Raw genomic sequence first — 20,930 nt, 5'->3', positions numbered from 1 at the left:
CCACTATGAGCTTACCCAGCAGGTCTGGGATAATGCTGGCTTTGGTAGAGCAGTACAGCAAGCTGCCAAGCGGTGAATTCCGAGCCCACCTCCACAGATATTTCTTGTGAATCACCTAGAATGGAATGGACATGAGCAACACATCTCGAAGAACAATAGTTATGAAAGATAGGTAATCATTATTTTTTTATAATTTTTCATGTCTACTTCTAATTGTAGAACCTCTCAAAACTCAACAGTTTTTAAGTGTACATACACACTACATACTGGCAAAAGGATTAGCTCTCAAGAATATTAATGAGGAAATTAGAAGCTGAGAATAAAGCACTTGGACACTGAATGATTGTGCTATTTTCTTTTATAAATAAATCAGAAGTCTGATTCCCAACAAATGAAAGTGAGGAATTTAAAGATGCTCAGTAAACACCACAAATGTATAAATTATACTCCTGGGGGAATTATGCACCACTGTGCATGCACAGAATTTATGTCCACAGCAGATTTCTTTGTTTCCCCACAGAAAACTGACTTTCTGATGGGGAAAGCAAAGGGGTGCGGCAAAAGCGGTCATGCACTGCTCCCCAGCAGCTTGGGTGCGTTGTTTTGGGTGTCCAGAGCAGCCAGCAGAGAGGTAAATCACTGGGGGAAGGCAGCCAGTGGCTCCTACTCTATACTAGGTTCAGCTGCTAGTTCTGGCTGGGCTGGGGAGGATGGGACTTCCTCTTTCCCTGTAAGGAGTGACCAGGGCTGGGTCAAAGTCACCCCCAGAAACCTCTCCAGTTGCAGGAAGCTCTGCCCCTCCCCCCCCCCCCACTCCTCAGCCGGTGGGAGGAGGGGTCACTGTACAGGGAGCTGCTTCCCCATCTGCCCAATCACTGTGCATCTGGACCCACCTCATACCCAAATAGTCCTGCAAAGCCTCATCCCTTGCACACAGAACCCCACCACCGAGCCCCCTGAACCTAAATCCACACCCCAACAAGCCTCAGCCTCTGCATCTGGAGGTTCCCACCTCCCTGCATCCGGACCTCACCCTGCAAACAGACCGCCCCCCCTGCCCGCACTCAAACTTCCACCTGAACAAGCCCTACCCCACCTGGACCACCCTGACTAGCCCCCTTCATCCAGGCCCCCTCCACACCTAGACTCCCACTGCTAAGCCCCAACCTCCTTCACCTGGACCCCTCTGCAGGCTCCAATTTACCTCTGCACCCAGAACCCACTCAATGAGCCCCTGTTTATCCAGTCCCCCCTTCCTCTGCACCCCTCACCAAACTGCCCGCAATCGGATAGCCCCACACAGAACCCTATCATCTCAGACTCTGATCTCCCCACACTAAGCCCCTCCACACTTGGATGCTGCTGGGCTGAGCCTGCCTGCCTACATCTAGTGTGCTTGTCAGGAAGGGACAGAGCCCCAAAGTGTTTCTGGGGCTGGTCTGGCCTTTGCATTGTGTCAGGGTTAGGTGCAGTCTCACCACTGAATCCGTGTCCTGGGGGACAGGGAGAGGGGCTGCACGGTGATCTCCCACCTCTGTGCAGTTAGTGGCCTGTGCTCTCCACTGCCATGCTGGAGCCTCCACATTTATTTATTGACAAATAAAATTTGCTGAGTTTTTAATTTTTTTGGCACAGAACTCCCTCAGGAGTAAAATCAGCTTTTAAATTGATAAACTGTCATATTCGGATATGAAACTGAGTGCAAAAGGACACAGAGAATTATTGATAGTGAGCATAGAGAAATGATTCCGTTAGGTGTTTCTGTGACACAACCTGAACAACTAAAATTTGATTCTCACTACCTACATTTTGTTTTACTTCTGCTAATTTTTTTTAACTGAAACATTTTTGGCTCAGCGTGTTTTAAACTGTTTCAACTAAAGATGATAGAATTTCAACTTTAATTATATTGTTATTCTATTTTCATGAAGATGGTGGCATTATTGTTGATATAGATAATTTTAAATTATTGGGTTTAATTTAAGCATTCCTTATTGGGGCACAGTCATCTTGAAAACTTTTCCGTTTCATAATAATTTAAAAGTAAATGATGTGCTTTAGCCTACTCCTAAAGACCTATGCCAATTTCTGAAGACTTATAAAAATATTTTTCTATTTTCAAATTTTTTTCTCTCAATGGAAAAAACAGCGTAGAGGGGAGATGGACTATAAACAGGGGAAAAGTGAATGCAAAGTGCTATCCAATGTAAATTTAGGGTGGAAAGTGGAAACATGTTTTCTCTACTTCAGTTACAGTAATCGTAGGTATTAACTTGTCCCAGTGCTAAGTATAAAAAGTCCAGTGCTATTTTAAGATGTTTTCCAGTAACTGGATATCTTTGAACTTTGTAGAAATTTTGTGATTGCTACTTGTAGCTTCAGGTTAGTGGATTGTATCAAAATTTAGGGGGGGGGGGGAATTTGGTGCCCCAAATTGTGATATCCCCATCACTGGAGGTTAGGTAAACACCTGTGAGGGATGGCTTGGGTATACTTGATCCTTTCTCAGTGTAGGGGACTAGACTGGGTGATCTCGTGGTCCTTTCCTTCCCTGCATTTCTGTGGTACTCAGAAATTCATATTTCCCATTTATCAATGTTTTGATACGAAGATTTGTGGGAAAAGGTATAATCTCAGTTAAATGGAAAAGTAATGCATTTTATTAATCAAGAAAAAAAGATGGGTGTGTTAGATTATCAAATCCTTTAGCACAGTGCAGATTTTTTTTAAGGATAACCACAATAGTAAGTGGTTCTTCCAATGATCACTGTATAAGATGAAGAAGGGAGACGGGTAGTATTTTAGCCTCACATAATTAGTTTACATAAATCTCCAGTAGTGTACTATTCTCTGCTTCCATATCTAGCATATTTGAAGCTGTGACCAAGAATACGAAGTTTAAAAGATTTAAAGTATGAGAGGTGCACCTAAGATGCATGGAATAGGATTCCAGAGATGTTCAGTGATATCTCGCCAAGCAGACTGATTATGGAATAAATAGTATCTTTGGAATCATTTGAAAGTCAGTGGAACTTTGATGTCCTAGAGAGTGAAGTTTTTCAGGTTTTTTGTTTGTTTGTTTTTTTAAGAAAAACCACCCCCCTACAACACTCTTGGAAATCTATTTATATATAAAAAGAAGTTATGTTAATAAACTAGACTATAGTCAAGAAATGCCAGCATCAAAGTTGCGCACACACAACACTAATTCTTCCTCTTCGAGGATATGTATTTGAGTACAGTCTTTAATTACATGATCAGATACAGTTTTGTAAATACAATATAATATCCTACACACTTTTCCCATCATTTAAGATAACATGAAGCATCTTGTACTATATGCTACTCTCTATGCCAAAGGGTCAATAATTCACTTTATGAAAAGAACACAGTTAAAGCTATTTCAGACTGAGTCAAATTCTGCATTCATTTCATCCACTGACCTTCAGTGAGTTGTAGGATCCTAAGTAATTTTTGAAAATGAGACTTAGGCTCCTAGGACACCTTGTCTTTACCTTTCTTCCTAGTGAGGACATGTTCTTTACTCAACTTGATCTCAGTTTAGTTAACTAAATTTAGCTAAGTTCTGATGAAGACAACAAAGTTTGTACTTTTCACACGATTAAAATCCTAAGGTCCAGGTAAACGCTTGGCGGCTCCCTAGCGTTTATCTCAACTTGTTAACTAGTGTGAAAATTACAATCTGCCTTATCTCACTAGGGTTTTACTCATGCTAGTTAACTTAAGTTAGCTAACTTGAGTAAAGAACATACCTTTTTTTTTCCCCTCATGAAGAGAGAGCCTTTGTCATTTTTGTAAACTTTAGCCTAAGTCAGCAATACTGAACAATATTAATATAGTGTAGGCACATGAAGAATGAAAAAAATGTAATAACTTGCTACAGAAATAGCATATGGTCATGTAATAAATTGACTGTAAAGGGGGGGGGGAGGTAATACTGTATATTGCGACTTTAACACCGGTATTTCCTGGCCTCTTTGTGCTTAATGGTGCAGTCTTAATGTTCCATTAATTATTTCATTTTCCTATGGAATAAATATGTACGATAAATGTAAAATAATTATAAGATGCCTGATTCCGATTTACTGACTCAAACTTCAAACATAGTAGAAGAACCGTAGTTTCCTCAGTAACATCTTAAATTTACAATGGAGACTACCTGGAACTTGCAAAACTTCCAGACTGCTGTTCCTTTTTTTCATTTTGACTGACTTTCTGTGGGTATCTGTAAGATTCAGAACAATAGTTATTCTAGTTAGCACACTAAATGTGTGACTGTATACCTATCAAGGAAAAGTATAACTAATTATATGTATGCAATGACACAAGTAACAGGATTCATTTTTCATTCATCAAAGCAAAACTCGATCTATTGAACTGTATGTGATGGTATAACTCTTATTCCACACCAGTGTTCTTTTTTTGATACCACATGACCCCTCTGGAAAGCAGTAGCAGATGTTCAGGATCTTTTCAGATTGGCTTCCCAGTTGACAAGGAATACGTGACATGGAAATAGAGTATATTCTAAGTGTAATTTATTTTATTTAAATACACCTGTCCTGGAGTAGAGGTGGTCGAACAACATTCAGGCTGTCCCTTCTCTCAGGAATCTCAGCCTGACACTGGTGGTCTTGTCTCTTTGGAACTTATAACAATTGAGATACATATTTTGACATTTGGGGAAGCTGACCCAATCTTAAGTGTTGCAGTGGTACAGCATATTTCTTTGAATCAGGAGCACAGCTCCCACAAAGGCTTTTAACCGTTCTGTTGCTCCTAATTTAATGTACATCACTGTGCTGGAACAATTGGTAGCTGTCCCCCCGCTTCCCCTTCCCCTTTCTTTGAGCTTTCTTCTGCCAGCATTTACTAGAATCACTGGCTTACTTTTTGCCACTGAGGTTCCCATTTTTTACTTTGTTTGTCCAAAACATTTAGCAAGCCAACAGGAATCTGTTCTGCTTTTAGAGCCTATGTCTCAAAGCGACAACTTATCTAACTAATAAGAATATAATTAGTTGAACTAGAATCCTTTTTATCCTGCATATTAGATACAGATTTCTGCCTGTAGGGCTTATGGGCAATCAGCTTCCACCTTTTTCACTAATAGCTTCCTTCTCTACTGGGCTGCTGTATGGAAGGATTCTAGCTATGTAGCAAATTCTGCTCGCTCATGAAGTGCCTTTGGTCTCCTTTTGCTGACTTTGATTTCAAGTTTATGTCCATCTTCGCGTCAAGAAATAGGTCTATTGCCAGTATATCCTGGATGTCTTCACAGGTATCTGGATATGCTAGATAAAACAGTCTCCTCAGGTCCTCTGCTAGTTTAGTTCTGGTCTCTACTTTTGCTCTTTTCCTGGCCCTTAGCTGAACCCTTGCTAGCTCTGATTACTGGCTCCAAACAGTATATCAGGAGCTTTTACCAAGTCTGGATAGCTGTCTTTTCTGGGGATAAGTTATCCAACCCTATCAGAACTGGTTCACTTAAGTTGACTGCTAGAAAAACCCTATCTGTCCACCTTTCAACCATTCATTCAATCATTCATTTGTGGTATGATGTTAAATTGGATGAAATGAGCCTCCCAGGAAGTTTTTTCCTCAAACTGGGACAGTTAGATCACTCCTATCTGTGCTTCTGGATAAAGGAGTGGGTAAAAAGTGCTGTAAATCCTGTCTAACCCAAGTTCTCTGGCCACATTCAAGCAGCTGAATCCTGTGACATTACCTCTACAGGTAATTTTTTTCAGCTCCTTAAATCCTTGCTGCAGCTCCTCCCTGTTAGCAAGTTCCAAATTGACCAAAGCTTTGAGTCTCCCTGGTTTCCTGGAAAACATCTTGGTTCATGCTAGTCAGGTTGCTGATCCTCTTTTCCAGTCTGTTTTTTGCCCCAGCCCAGACTGGGCATTTGAAGGTGGGCTTCAAAATCAGTGCAAACACTTTTTATAGCTTTTAATCCAACTGTTTTTTTTTCTGTTTCTTCTGATACCATTGTCCTACTATCTGTGGCCCTGCATGCTGGCTCCCCGGTGGAGAAGTAGTCAGTAACACAGAGTCTGGGTATATTCTAAGTGTAACTTTGTTTTATTTATACAACCGGTCCTGCAATAGAGATGGTCAAACAGCATGCAGGCAATCCCTTCTTTAGTAATGTGAGCCCACTTCTCAAGAGCTACTCTGCCTTGAGAATTGACTCTCATTAGAGACCAAGGCAGAGAGCAAACTTTCTTCTGTTGCTCATACAGCACACTCTCCAAGAACCTCTACATATTATCTTGCATAATCAAAAATAACAATACAGTATGTCTTCCCAAGAAAGACCATTTGCTTTCATGCTAATAGAAAAAAAAAAAAAAAAAAAGTAAGACTGTGTGCAACAGGGCCACCTGGTGATACCTGCAATATTTTTCACACAACTCCAAATACCATGCAGAGTAGCCAGCTGTTAAGTTGTGTATAAAGATCAAGACAAGGCCCCATGTCAGTTTTGTTAATTTTCTTTAATGGAGAAGTTAATATTTGAAATTCCATTACTAGCCTTTATTAGTAGCTTTTTACTAAATCTTCAAACCAAATTGCTAAACTTTAGATAGCAGATGTCTGGCAGCTATGAATCAAATAGTACCTTTCAGATTAACTGAGTATTCAATTAAGAATGAAGCCACTGATTTTATTTCGTAACTAAAAAATGTATTTGCTCTTGAAGGACACTCTACTGTTCAAATGAAAATGTTTTGCTTTACTTGGAGCCTGATGTAACTTCCATTAAAGTTAATTGGAGTCTTGCAATTTACTCTAGAATCATTAATTTTAATGGAAATTAGATCGGGCCTTTTGGAGTATGAACTAAACTGGTCAGAGAACGTCTGCTCTATAGACCGATCATGTCAATAACATTGGACCTAATGCTCATGGGACTACTCAGGTAGGAAAAAAAGGCTATGCTTAGGCAATAAGTGTTTATAGAGTTATAGATCCTAAGATACTATAGCATACTATGTAAATATCAATTGTATTAGGATTTTGCCTGTAGTTTTTTCCTTGTCTAGAGATTGAAGTTGGTGTGGAAAACAATTTTAAATTGCCTGAAAAATTAACTTTAATTCCAGGTCTCTTGCTATTGTTGTATCATTATTTTTGAGATGCTGATTTAGTTTCTCAACAGCAGTAAAAAGTAAGACACTTCATTTCTTTCAAAGCCTTATTCAGTCTTTGATCTGGAGGCACACACCATCTAACATCAAAGGTACTCTTGATCTCAGCAGGACAGAAATATCCAAGTGCCAGGAAACCCATACTAGCAACATTAAATGTACATAAATGTATTGTGGGAAAGTTAGAGCAAATATTATGTCAGTTATAGATCAGTGCAGCATGAATAATCAAGTACTCAAAGAACTTGTTTACTCATTTCAACAAAGTAAAGTAAATATAAGTGAGTATATCTAAATATACAATCTAAAGTAGTAGTTTTCACACTTTTGTATTAGTAACTCCTTTCACTTAGCAAGCCTCTGTGACCGAATCCCATAAATTAAAAACACATTTTTTTAATATATACATTTAACACTATTCTAAATGGTGGAGGCGAAGCAGGGTTTGGGGGTGGAGGCTGACAGCTCATGACCCCCACGTAATAACTTCACGACACCCTGAGGGGTCACGACCCCCAGTTTGAGAACCCTTGATCTAAAGTAATCTGTGATCTGTTTAGCCTTGAACTACTTGTACTTAATCCCTACATCAGTTTACGGGTTTTATGCTGAGAAAATTAGGAAGAATACCCTTTTCAGGTGGAATAGTGAACATGGTATACAAAATTCTGGAAAGTTCCTAGAATGGAGAATTTGGTCTGTTATGAATAATTATGGCATTTAAAAAGAAATTGAACTCTAGCAGGGAAACTGATTGAAAGCACTGTCCTATTTTTTCTTTCAGCGGCCTCTTTATGTTCCAAGGTGCATGGCTTTATGGCTAGCTGCACTCCCTCCCCCACTCTTCCCACTCACTACAGCTTCACCACATTGTTCCCATGTTAAAATTCTTCCTTCTGTTTTAGTTTGGTTGATTTGGCAGCTCTTTCACTTCTGTTCCATGATTATTTCCTGTTCAGCAGTTTAGCTCATGCAGTTTGAATGTGCTTCTTAAGGAATGTTGAAGCCAAGTTGAGGGCCATTATCAACTGATAATTACAAACAGAGCTGAAGAGGTAAATGCAGACTTCAGGCTTGCTAAATCCATACAACTTTGTGTATCTGTTTTGCTGTGTGACAAACTAAATGAACTATGAAGCTGTGCATGTGAGTGCTTTTCCTAATATTGAATCATTTGCACGAAGCAATTACATGCTGTCTTTAATGGTATTGTCACAAATTTTACTCGAACATGCTGCAGTTCTTTTTGATTTTGAAATGGGAAAAATTCATATTCTCAGCATACAGAGAAAAAGGGCATCTTTTGTTTTTTGCCTGGAAATATTTTAATATGCTAAATATGTGACTGTTAGATATCTGTGACCTTTTAGTGGATTCAGTATTTCAGAAATCCAGCTGTTGAAGCTTTTGTGAAGAGTAGGTAAATTATACAACTATTTTGTCACAATTTAAATATTTGACTTGAAAAATCTTAACTTAATATGAATTGTCCATAATAGTTATTTAATGTGTTCCTTAATAGCCGTTTGCCCCATCTAAGAAAATGTGTTTCCATGGACATCAATAAGTTACAATTAATATTAAACAAAATGGTGCATGGACTAAATTTGACTGTTATGAAAGAAAAAATCAAATAGGATATCAAGTGCATAAAATAAAGCCAGATGTGTATTGAAAATGGGCAAAGAATCATACTTTGTATTGTAGCAATTAAGAAAACATTTTTATTCAGCCTTCCAAGAATGGTAACATATGAATATCTGAAATTTTTAATGGTTATAAAGTATGTTTAGAAGAAACTAAAGATTGAAAACCTGAGGAAGTTGAATTGTAAATATCCTCTGAAGAACAGAAAAGAAACCTACATTGCTGAAGTAGGTCAGAGATGCAGAAAAAATTTGAAATTTCCCTTTGAACCAGAGGAGAATATGAAGTGGCATTCTGGTCTTAAATCCATCAGCTATTCTCCTCTGGAATCCGGAGTTCAAATGTGGCTTTTCTTAAATGAAATGTCTTTGCTTGCCTCACTCTGCTCCATGGTAGATGTCTGTCCTCAAAACAAAAACACGTGTGTATGCACTTAGGGCTTTAAAGCTGATATGAGATTGAGAAATTTGGTCTCCCACTTATTAGAAACCCCAGGATGACTGGCTATATATGTACACTGGGACAGTGGTATTTTTCCAACAAGAGCACTGGGAAAAACCCTACTGGACTACTAAGTGTTTTGCCACTCTCTTGGTCTTCTGCTAGGAAGTCTTAGAGCAGTGAGTGAGGACAAACTATTACACTAGTTGGGGGTGGTTTGAAGGCAAGAGCAACTTGCTTGCTTGGAGTGCTTAATAAGGGCTGCCGTCTTGAAGAAACAGAGAATCTCCTGGTGAGATAACTCTCAAAAAATGTTGCTGAACTCTAGAATGGACTGAGAGCAGATGAGTACTGATGCCATTTGTCTCACCCATTATTTAAAAAAATCAGTATGTCTAAGGGCTTATCCTTTTTGTTTAAAACAAAAAAAAAAAAACTTTGTTTTTGTTTTACCCCTGAGGGTAACTACTGTGTGTGAAAACAACAAGGAGTCCGGTGGCACTTTAAAGACTAATGGACTCCTCGTGGTTTTTGTGGATAGACTAACGCAGCTACCTCTCTGATACAGTGTGTGAGCTATCTTGAGGTAAAAGTACAGTGGAAGCAAGACACTTCAGTGTTACCATAAAGTGAGCTCAGAGAGGTCAATCCCAGGCAGGAGGATAGGGTTGAACTTGGTGAACTGATCTCTTAGTAAAACCAGAAAGCCTTGTCTTCACTGTGTCTTTACCTCAGGATAGCCCACATATGCATGTTAGTTTACAGGTAAAAACTACATTTTTTTGGCAGTAAAAATAAACTCTAAGATTAGCTGAGGATACTAAAACCTTTTTTCTAAATGTTGTGGTATACTACCAGAGTGCCATATCTCTTATGTTAAAGAAAAGCGTTAATCACCTGGGAGGAGAAGGCACTATGCTGAAGTTAGCCTGCCCTGTACCTGCCACTGGACTATTCAGATTATGATGAAAGATTCCCTCTGAGAAAGGCCCCGTGTGTCCTATGCAATTATGGGGCCATGCAAATTGGTGCGTAGTATACCTTTTTTTTCCTAAAAAGGTTGCAGTTTCCTGTTTGTACTGCATAACTCCACCATTTTGCTGTTGCTGCTTCTGTGACGTTTACCTACCTCTGCAAAGCTCCTAAATTCAGATTGGAGATGAGGTGCTGTGCATCTGGGTGGGCAGGCATTGTTCTAAAATATTTTCAAGAAGCACAGGAAGACATGGATGCCTCCTGAGGTCTACAGGAGATTGGAGTCGGGGGGGGTGGGGAAGGGCTGTTGGTAATCTGCATAGTGAGGGTTGGAGGAGGGGGAAGCAGTGGACCTAGGGGGCTAAGGAAGGCAAAGAGGGATGCTTGGAAAGCAAGTTACAAAGACCACATTAAAAGCTCATTGGTTGCAACTTAAAAATTTGTGTTGTGCATACAACCAAGTTTTAATAGTATGGCTAATGGTTATCAAGCCTAAATCCCTCTTACCCTTACTGGGTATGACTACACAGCAAAGAAAAACCCACGGTTGGCCTGTGCCAGCCGAATTAGACTTTGGGGCCATTTCATTGCTGTGTAGACTTCCAGGCTTGGGCTGGAAACCCCAGGCTCTGGGACTCTCTGAGGTGGGAGGGTCCCAGAGGCTGAGCTCCAGCCCAAGCCCAGAAGTCTATAAAGAAATGAAAAAGCACCACAGCCCAAGCCCTGCGAGCCTGTCAGTTGCTGTGTAGACATACCCACTGACACCAGGATCCCCAGTTAAAATTTCTCCTTACCTTCCATTTACATCCCTGTGCACATAAACCCCTTTCTGTGGACTTATGTTGGATGGATCCCTTCTTCAGCAAGCGGAACTGGTACATCACCTCTCTTTCACAGGTCTCTCTCTTTCTCCCTTCTTCGGTCCACTGCTGCTTTAAAATAATAAATCCAAGGTTCCTACCAAGAAATTTAGATCTGATGTGCTACATGAGATGTGGAGTTTTGATTCAAGGTCTTGTCCAGAATAGGGAAGAAGTCCTCTCTTTATTTTCCTCCAATTAAGTTACAGTAGAAGCTCGGAATTGTGAACACCTGGTATGGAAGTTGTTTGTAACTCTAAAATGTTTGTAACTGTAAACAAAGTGTTATAGTTCTTTAAAAAGCTTACAACAGAACATTGGCTTCATGCAGCTTTAAAACTTTACTATGAAGAAGAAAAATGCTGCTTTTAGCCATCTTAATTTAAATGAAACAAGCACAGAAACAGTTTCCTTGTCAAATTTTTTTAACTTTCCCTTAATTTTTTAGTAGTTTAGGTTTAACACAGTACTATACTGTATTTGTGTTGTTGTTTTTGTTTGGTGGTTGTTTTTTGTTGTTTTTGTCTCTACTGCTGCCTGATTGCACACTTCCGGTTCTGAATGAGGTGTATGGTTGACTGGTGAGTTTGTAACTCTGAGGTTCTACTGTAGTTACATTCAGCTTGATTTATAGCAAGGTGAATTATCGCTTTGGCAAGACCCCAGGCTATAATTCAATCTGTTCAAATTGAGCTAAAGGGCTGTCTACACTGAAAATCTAACTGAATAACAACTGAGCAAAGTTAGTTCAATCAAGTTCTCTTGATTGAAAAAGCACCTGTTTTCCTTGTCTAGCCAAGGCCTAAGAGAGCAAATTGACATCCTACAAAAGAAGCCTGTTTGTTTCCTATGAAATAGTCCAGATACTACTGATAATTTTGTAGAGATATGAGACAATAGGAGATGTGAAGGGCAAAATTTGGCTCCATAGGAATCTCCTAAAGATCATGGTAATGGCTGCCAAAGCTTGGAGTTAGAGTATTCTCAGGCAAGTCTGACAAACAGGTCTTTGGAAAGGTTGCCCCATCTGAATCACGGGGACTGAAATACGTAAGAGCCATATTGGGTCAACCTGATGGCCCATCTAACTCAGGATCCTGTCTCAGTGGCCAGTGCTGGATGCTTCAGAGGGAATGAACAGAACAGAGCAATTTCAAGTGATCATCCCGTCATCCAATCCCAGTTTCTGGCAGTTGGAGTTTTTTTGGGATGGATGGAGTCATGTCTTATCTAATAGCCATTGATGGACCTATCCACGGTGAATTTACCTAGTTCTTTCTTTAACCCAGTTATTGTTTTGGCCTTCACAACATCCCCTGGCAGTGAGTTCCCTAGGTTGATTGTGTGTTGTGTGAAGAATTACTTCCTTATGTTCGTTTTAAACCTGGTGTCTGTCAGTTTCATCTGATGACCCCTTATTCTTGTATTATGTGAAGAGGTAAATAACACTTCCCTATTTACTTTCTCCATACCATTCATGGTTTTTAAAATCATAGATCTCTGTCATTCCTACCCTTTAGTCTCTCTTCTAAGCTGAACAGCCCTTTTTTTTCCCCCCCTCTCCTCACATGGAAACTGTTCCATAACGCTAATAATTTTTGTTATACTTCTCTGCATCTTTTCCAATTCTAAAGTATCTTTTTTTTTTTTTTTGAGATGAGACAACCTGAACTGCACAGTGTTCGAGGTGTGGTTACAAGTGGATTTATATAGTGGTATTATGATATTTTCTGTATAACCTATCCCTTTCCTAACGGCTCCTAGCATTGTTAGCTTTTTTTTTTACTGCCACTGCACAGTGAATAGATATTTCCATGATGACTCTGAAATGTTTCTTTAGTGGTAACAGCTAATTTAGATACCATCATTTTGTAAGTATAGTTTTTTTTCCAGTATGCATTACTTTGCACTTACCAACATTGAATTTCATCTGCCATTTTGTCACCGGGTCAAACTTTGCAACTCTTTGCAGTCAGCTATCTTGAGTAATTTTGTGTCCTCTGCAAATTTTGCCACCTCATTATTCACCTCTTTTTTTTTTTTTTCCAGATCACTTATATGTTGAATATGTTGAACAGCACTGGTCCCAGTACAGATTCTTTGGGGGGACTCTGTTATTTACCTCTTTCCATTGTGAAAACTGAACATTTATTTCTAGTGGGTTTTTTCTTTTTAACTATCATTTCAACCCATTGGCCTGGTAATTAAGTTATCTGGCCTATAATTGCCAGGATCACCTTTTTTAATTTTTTAGATTAGGGTTACATTAGCTATCCTCCAGTCATCTGGTACAGAGGCTGATCTAAGCTATAAGTTATGTACCACAGTTCTGCAGTTTCATATCTGAATTCCTTCAGAACTCTTCGATGAATACCATCTGATGCTGGTGACTTATGGCTGTTAATCAGTTTGTTCCAAAACTACCTCTATTGACACCTCAGTCTCGGACAGTTTCTCTTATTTATCACCTAAAAAGAATGGCTCAGGTGTGGGGATCTTCCTCTGCACTGAAGGCTGATGCAAAGAATTATTTTAGCTTCTCTGCAATGGCTTTGTCTTCCTTGAACGCTTTTTTAGTACATTGATTGTCCAGTAGCCCCACTCGCTCCCTGGCAGGCTTCCTGCTTCTGATATATTTTTTTTTAAAAAAAAAGTTGCTGTTAATTTTTGTGCTCTTGGCTCTTCAAATTATTTTGGCTTGCCTTATTGTACTTTTACATGGGAGCAGAAAGCTCCATTCCATTGGGAGGAACAACACTGTGGCTCGTAATATCCTTTAGGTAAATCTTTTTCCTTGCCAGGTGGCTGTCACTCATAGCCACATGACTGCCTGGAAAGAGACTAAATTGGACTCTTTCCATAGCCTAATGTTCAAGATGTACCAATTTTTTTAGATAGTTCCGTTATTGCCTAACACTTCCTTGCTTATCAAGGAATTATTTACTGTGCCTGTATTCTGTCACATTCTGTTTTGGAGAAAAAGTACCATTTTCTTTACTCTGTACTTCAAATGAGCCTTGCATCCAATCAGTGACACATATGGTCACTATACACCTGTCAATCTCAATAGAAAATTTAAGACAGTTGGTCAATTCTTTTGCTTTTCTGCGTTTTTTAGTAATGTTGTTCAGCTTTTCAAGACTAGACAAGTACGTGATAAGAATCTCACTGAAATGCAGATTTTCAGTCTTGCACAGTACAGCTGTAGTCATATTTTTCCAAAAATAAATGTTAGGTGTAAAATATATGGACAGCATTTACTTTGAAATAAATCTCTTTAGGATTCTGAGAAGAGACTTTTCTTTTGAGTGATGTGTCAGTGATTAGCTTTGCTTATTTCCTTTGAACCAAAAATCTTTTCATGTCGTTTTCAGACTTCAGGACACTTTTGGAATAATCGGATAGTCTTTTTGCCTGCAAATCTGACTATTTATAACCAGATTGCACAGAAACCTGCAGTGCAATATTGGCAGGGACAGAATGAATGCAACAAGAAATCTAACCAAAAAAAAAACAGCCACCTCCATAAAAAACTCCTTCAAGAAGTCAGGCTGTTTTGTTTAGAAAAGTTAATCCTTCTTCTAAACATACCATCATAAATCATCTCCCACGGGCTGATAGGTTTTCATTGCCAAGTTTTTTGTTCTGCTAGAACTTCCTATTTAAAATCAAAATGGAAAAGGTTTTAAAATAGCAGTTCACTAAAATGTAAATTATTAAATCTCATGATAGTTAAAATGGCTTCTAAACCATACAAATTAAGCTCCAAGATCTGGTTTATGACATTTTGCAACACACTATGAAGTATTTTGACAGCTAAACTTCCCAAATGATTTCAGCTTACCCCCTCCTTTTTAAATAGCCTTTCTTTTAAATGTTAGTCTTCAAAGATCTAACATGGGATTTTTGAAGGATCTAAAGGGAATTAAGCACTCAATTTCATTAGGTTCCTTTGAAAATCCCAGGTTTGCACATGTAGGAAAGACAACTGTAACTCTTTCACAAATATAAGTAGCATTCAAGAACTTGTGTAGGTCTCTGTTTTAATTGGTCATTACTTTTATTTAAAAGCTTTCATTTTCAGAGAATACTTTTTTTTTGTGCCTTGGATATCACCACTATAAATGAAGGGTGTGTCCATAAGAGAGAGGGCAGCCAATCTGAACAGAGGCTATTTGAATCTGGCACTCCCTCTTCCACAGGCTCTCACTACGGTCCAGTCTGTTTTTGCCTTGCTCCTAGAAGCAGCCGATGCCCCACGTAGGCCTTCCATACATACTAAACTGAAGCTTTGCCTGTGCAGTTGTAGAGGGTGAGGGGAGCCAAATCTTCAAATACTATGAGAGAAGGAGCACTGAATTTGCAGAAATCTATTTCTAGCCTTCCTGACAGAATTCTGTTCACTGTAATCAGGAGACAGCTCTGCTATCCACCACACTAAGTCACCACTGGGAACAGTGTGCTTATCTCACTAAAGGCACCACCCTTTCCTGAAACCCTACAGGGAGCCTGACACCAGTGACTAAGATGGCAACATTTAACTTGTTGAGGCATAGGAGTCCTCAGATATACCTCTTGTGAAAGAGTCTATTCTTCTCTTAGCACTCAGCCATGTTGTAGCCTATAGGTGTATGTGGTCGCCTTGCACTGAGATGCCTACAACAAATTCCATAAGAGAAGCTAAGATTGCCAATGTAAAGAACATTGCCATCTTTCAAAGTGTTCCTGGGAAATGTTCTTTGTTCATACTTCCATCTAAAAGTTAGTTTAAAATATGCTGTGCCATTTCAGATGCTGACATCAACCTACCAAGAACCTCTGGAAAACCATAATCTGGAACCAAGTATCCATGAGCTCTGGCTATTCAGTCCTAAAGTAAATGCGGTTGTCATTTCCCACTCTAATTCTACTGACCTGCTTCAATGAGTGTATCTCTTTATGATCCCAGGGGGCAGTCAACATCAAGGAGCTGGGTGGCTCTTGGAGCTCTACAATGGCATATGGCTGCTATCTGGTGGATAATGAAGATCTATCTTTTGGGTTCACCAAGACAATCTGCAGAAGCCTATCTAAATACATCTTGGCTATTAGCAGTTTCAGTATTTTAATAATGTTACAGCACTGGGGGACTGTTTAGGGTTTAATGCATTCAAATTGGGTGAGTTTGAGGGAACAACTTCTGTCCCAGAACACTGAAAGAGCTGGCACATGAGATTGTCTGGTATCAGTGCTAGAAGTCTAAATAATAAGATGGTGAATTAGAGTGCCTTGTGTTAAATGAGGATATTGATATAATAGGTATAACAGAAACTTGGTGGAATGAGGATAATTAATGGGACACAGTAATACCAGAGTACAAAATATATCAGAAGGACAGAACAGGTCATGCTGATGGGGGAGTGGTACTATATGTGAAAGAGTAGAATCAAATGAAGTAAAAATCCTTAAATGAACCAAAACTGTACCATAGAATCTCTATAGATAGTAATTTCATGCTCTAATTGTAAGCATAGAACGGTAGGGATATATTACCGACCACCTGACCAAGATGCCGATAGTGACTGTGAAATGCTCAGGGAGATTAGAGAGGCCATTAAAATAAAAACTCAATAATGACAATGAGGGATTTCAACTTGACTGGATACATGTATCTGTCATTCTGTCATTGATTGATACATATTGACTGGTTACATGTCACCTCAGGACAGGTGGCAGAGAGAGAGTTTCTTGACACCTTCTTGGAGCAGCTAGTCCTGGAACCCACAAGAGGAGAGGCAATTCTTGATTTAGTCCTAAGTGGAGCACAGGATGTGGTCCAAGAGTTGAATATAGCTGGAACTCTTGGTAATAGAAACCATAATACAAGTATCCACAGCAGCCCAATACTGTAGCACTTAATTTCAGAAAGGGGAGCTACACAAAAATGAGGAGGTTAATGGAACAGAAATTAAAAGGTACAGCGCCAAAAGTGAAATCCCTGCCAGCTGCATGGAAACTTTTAAAGGACACCATAATAGTGGCTTAAATTAAATGTATACCCCAAATTAAAAAACACAGAGAACCAAAAGAATGGCACTGTGGCTAAACAACAAAGTAAAAGAAGCAGTGAGAGGCAAAAAGGGATCCTTTAAAAAGTGGAAGTTAAATCCTAGTGAGGAAAATAGAAAAAAGCATAAACTGGCAAATGAAATGTAAAAATATAATTAAGAAGGTCAAAAAAGAGTTTGAAGAACAGCTAGCCAAAGACTCAAAAAGTAATAGCAAAATTTTTTTAAGTACATCAGAAGCAGGAAGCCGGCTAAATAACCAGTGGGGCCACTGGATGATCAAGTGCTAAAGGGTCAGCAACATGTCAGTGGTAAAAATTTTGAGGTTTGTAGTAATTTCTCAAAAAATTGAATGACATAACCTCCCCAAATGTCTGTCACTAAGTATGGTAATTTTGTCAAGTGTCCATCGCGCAACATGGTGGTGCCGACAATAAAGCCATTGTGGAGAAACTAAATTAATTTTTTCCATTGGTCTTCATGGCTGAGATTGTGAGGGAGATTTCCAAACCCGAGCCAATATTTTTAGGTGACAAATCTGAGGAACTGTCCCAGATTGAGGTGTCATTAGATGACAAATTGATAAACTTAAACAGTAATAAGTCACCATGACCAGATGGTATTCACCCAAGAGTCCTGAAGGAATTCAAATATGAAATTGCAGAACCAGTAACTGTAGTCTGTAACATTTAAATCAGCTTCTGTACCAAATTACTGGAGGATAGCTAATGTGACATCAATTTTTAAAAAGAGCTCCAGATCCTGGCAATTAGAGGCCAGTAAGCCTGACTTCAGTACCGGGCAAACTGATTGAAACTATAGTCAAGAACAAAATTGTCAGACACATAGATGAACATAATTTGTTGGGGAAGAATCCACATGTTTTTTGTAAAGGGAAATCATGCCTCACCAATCTGCTAGAATTCTTTGAGGAGGTCAACAAGCATGTGAACAAGGGGGATCCAGTGGATATAGTGTACTTAGATTTTTCAGGAAGCTTTTGACAAGGTCCCTCACCAAAGGCTCTTAAGCAAAGTAAGCGATAGTGGGATAAGAGGGAAGGTCCTCTCATGGATTGGTAATTGGTTAAAAGATAGGAAACAAAGGGTAGGAATAAGTGGTCAGTTTTCAGAATGGAAAGAAGTAAATAGTGGTGTCCGTCAGGAATCTGTACTGGGACCAGTCCTCTTAAATATATTCATAAATGATCTGGAAAAAGGAGTAAACAGTGGGGTGGCAAAATTTGCAGATGATACAAAACTACTCGATAGTTAAGTCCCAGGCAGACTGCGAAGAATTAGTGTTGATAAATGCAAATTAATGAACATTGGAAAACATAATCTCAACTGTATATACAAAATGATGGGGTCTAAATTAGCTGTTATCACTCAAGAAAGAGATCTTGGAGTCATTGTAGATAGTTCTCTGAAAACATCCACTCAAGGTGCAGCGGCAGTCCAAAAAGCAAACAGAATGTTGGGAATCATTAAGAAAGAGATAGATAAGGCAGAAAATATCATATTGCATCTATATAAATCCATGGTATGCCCACGTCTTGAATACTGGTGCAGATGTGGTCTCCCCAACTCAAAAAAGGTATATTGGAATTGGAAAAGGTTCGGAAAAGGGCAACAAAAATGATTAGGGGTATGGAATGGCTTCCGTATGAGGAGAGATTAATAAGACTGGGACTTTTCAGTTTGGAAAAGAGGGGACTAAGGGGGAATATTATTGAAGTCTATAAAATCATGACAGGTGTGGAGAAAGTAAATAAGGAAGTGTTATTTACTCCTCATAATGCAAGAACTAGGGGTCACCAAATAAAATTAATAGCAAGTTTAAAACAAACAAAAGGAAGTATTTCTTTACAACACATAGTTACCTATGGAATTCTTTGCCAGAGGATGCTGTGAAGGCCAAGACTATAACAGGATTCAAAAAAGAACTAGATAAGTTCATAGGATAGGCCCATCAATGGCTATTAGCCAGGATGGGCAGGGATGGTGTCCCTAGCCTCTGTTTGCCAGAAGCTGGGAATGAGCAACAGGGAATGGATCACTTGATGATTACCTGTTCATTCCATCTGGGGCACCGGTCATTGGCCACTGTCGGAAGACAGTGATACTGGGCTAGATGAACCTTTGGCCATACTAGGTCAGACCGTTCTTATGTTATGTATATTTATTAAAAATCCTTGCTATCTATTTGGGGGTGATACCATATAACTAGTGAATAGTTACTATCATACCTATATTTAAGAAAAGGGGAAAAGAGCAATCCAGGCAATTAGATCTGTTAGTCTGTACCTCAATAGTGTACAAGGCTTTAGAACAAGTTGTGTGAAAGAATAATTAAATTAATTAGGGCAAACAGAAAAGGGGGTATAATGAAACGTGGGTTTACCAAAGATTGACCATGCCAGACTAACCTGATTTCCTTCTTTAAGGAGAACTTTTTTTCAGATAAGGGAAATTCAGTTGATCTAATATACTTGAACTTCAGTAAAGTGTTTTACATGGAACCGCATGGGAAATTTTAGTTAAATTTTAGATGATGGGGATTAGCAAAAGATTTGTGAGGTGTGTAAGGACCTGGCTAAAGGGAGATGGCAACGGGTTATGCTGATAGGTGAACGGCCAGACAGTGGTTGCCAGTGGAATTTCTCAAGGACTGATCATGGGACCGATCTTATTTAATATTTTTATAAATTAGCGTGGCACAAAAAGTAAGAATGTGCTAATGAAATTTGCTGCTGATACAAAGTTGGGAGGGATCATCAAGGTCATCCAAGTTTTCCTGAATAATATTCCACTCACCCTCTGTATTGAAGACTGGAGTAACAAAAATGGGATGAAATTCAGTAGTCAAAGTGCAAGGTCTGATAAGAATTTCTGATGTAAGCTGGGAGCTCATCATTTGAAAGCAACTGAGGAGGAGAAAGACCTGGGTATTTTGGTCGATCACAGGATGACTGTGAATCACCAGGGTGATGTGGCTGCAAAAAAGGCAAATGTGAGGATGCATTTCCAGTAGAGAGAGAGAAATATTAATGCCATTGTATAAGGCACTGGTAAGACTTCATTTGAAATATTGTGTACAATTTTGGTCACCCATGTTCAAGAAAGATTAATTGAAACTGGAACAGGTGCAGAGAAGAGCTACTAGGATGACCAGGGAGATGGAGCGGAAACTGGAAGAGATATGATTGCTCTTTATAAATACATTGGGTGTGGGGGATGGAGAGGCAGGAAGGTAAACACTGGAGAGCTGAATAGTTGTTTAAGCTAAAGAATACTTCTGGCACAAGAACAAATGGGTATAAACTAACTATGAACAAAGTCAGGCTGGAAATTTAGATTAAAGTTTCTAACCCTCAGAGGAGTGAGGTTCTGGAACAGCCTCCCAAAAGAAGTTGTGCAGACAGATTAGTTTTGAGAGAGTTGGACAAATTTGAGTGCTATGATAGGGCTGCTTGTAATGATGGGGTGCAGGGCTCTGCAGCCCTGGGAGTCCCTTGTGGTTTACATCTTGTGTTCCTAAAATCTCATGCTTCAGCTGATAACCTAGGGAGGGATTCCCCCCCAAATGTATTGTTTTAATCTCCTTCCCCTGAAGAATCAGGGATGGCCCCAGTTGTGGATAAGCACCAGCCCACCCCAGTCAGTGTCCTGAGGTGGTACCGACCATTCTCACTCTGAGGCTGACTGGTCCTTGCCTATATACTCAGTGTCTGACTGATTGCCATATGTGCGGTCAGAAAGCAACTTCCCACAGGTCAGATTGGC

General features: G+C 39.3%; 1 protein-coding gene across 10 annotated transcripts in view; it reads left to right on the top strand.

Moving 5' to 3' along the window:
• BTBD7 (BTB domain containing 7) overlaps window positions 1–20,930 on the top strand; it is a 116,510-nt gene that overhangs the window by 54,388 nt on the left and 41,192 nt on the right. The window lies entirely within an intron of this gene.

This window comes from Dermochelys coriacea, chromosome 6, assembly GCF_009764565.3.
Source record: "Dermochelys coriacea isolate rDerCor1 chromosome 6, rDerCor1.pri.v4, whole genome shotgun sequence".
NCBI classification, from domain to species: domain Eukaryota; kingdom Metazoa; phylum Chordata; order Testudines; family Dermochelyidae; genus Dermochelys; species Dermochelys coriacea.
The sequence above is the reverse complement of the archived record's forward strand: the minus strand, read 5'-3'. Positions and strand labels throughout refer to the sequence as shown.